Raw genomic sequence first — 1,497 nt, 5'->3', positions numbered from 1 at the left:
ATATATATATATATATATATATATATATATATATATATATATATATATACTTGTGTTCTTATTATATCAATTTAATAAATTTTAAATCAGAGTTTTTCAAAGTAAAAAATAACAATAAATGGAGAAGTAAAATGTTGATCAGGGTAAGATAAAATTAGTAGCTTATATTTGAAGAGAAATAATAGTTTAGTGGTGATTCGGTCTTGTGAAAAACACATAAAGTTTTTAAGTACATAAAGCTGATTATTGTCCCACAAAGTAAGAACTAAGTATCTACAGTGATGTGCACATTTACTATACAAACTACTTAGTTCAAAATGTTTTGCTATCCCAACAGCATAAACACACAAGAAGGATAGTTAAAATAGAACTATTTAACCAAAACAAGAATGTCAGTCACTTCTCCACCTGATCTTATAAATGACTGCAAATTAGGGGCTTAATTGATTATGTGAATTTTATTTTCAGTCTCTTCCAATCCCATTTCTTGGTTGAAGTGCTAATAAGAAAAGAAATTACTAGAAGGCAAAATGCAAGAATAGAAAGAAGCATGGTTCACTGTTAATCACCAATTAAATTCTGCTTTTTCCTGCTGCTTTTCCCTGACTTTGTCAAGTGAAAGAGATTTTAAGTTAAATCACTGTCTACAAAGGTAAGTACCTCAAATATTTACCCTACTCAAGATTTCTACATAGCTATTTATTGCATTTAATTTATATGCAAAATTTTAAAGTTAATTTTTCAAAAATAGAAGTTATTGGTTAATTTTTTTCATGATCTTGTGGTTTTCCAAATTAGAATGTATTTGGCGCATTTCATATATTAGCAAATGCTGTCTTTAAGACAATTAATATTTACAACAATATTAGCATGCTATACAAAAATTTAAAACTTCCTGATCTTTTTGGATAAAAAGACAGTGACAAATCTTTAATGATAAAGAACAGAATTGCATTTTTTTCTAAAATGATAAAGAAAATAAAGCAAATTAATTTTAAAATAATTTGAAGGAGATGATTAGTAGTTCCAAATTAGGGCTATAATTACAAAGGACATTACTATTAAACATTTTGTTAAAAAATAGTCAAATAGGCATGTAAGCAAGCTTACCATATGCAATTTATAAATTTTGAGTTATCTAATTTCATAAGTACGAGAATTTTATCTTCACCTTCATAGGAAAAAAACGAGGTGTATAGGCACAGCACAGCAGGATATTGGGTCCATGTTTTTATTGTATGTATGTGCTTTTGTGTGTATGCATGAACACCTTCACATGCTCTCAGTAGTAGGGCTCTGCTCCTGCTTTTGCCATCTGACAATTTCTCCATTGTTACTAGTGTTAGTACATATCAATTCCTTATTGATAGTTAGTATATTCCAAGGATTCCAAGGAACTCCTAAGTGCCATAACTTTATTGTCTTCTTTCCTACATAATAAAAGTAGTAGAAGACTTTTTGCCTACAAATATTACAATTTCTATATAACAATGATTT

This window comes from Marmota marmota, unplaced genomic scaffold, assembly GCF_001458135.2.
Source record: "Marmota marmota marmota unplaced genomic scaffold, marMar, whole genome shotgun sequence".
Classification (NCBI taxonomy): domain Eukaryota; kingdom Metazoa; phylum Chordata; class Mammalia; order Rodentia; family Sciuridae; genus Marmota; species Marmota marmota.
Note: the sequence above shows the minus strand (reverse complement) of the source record.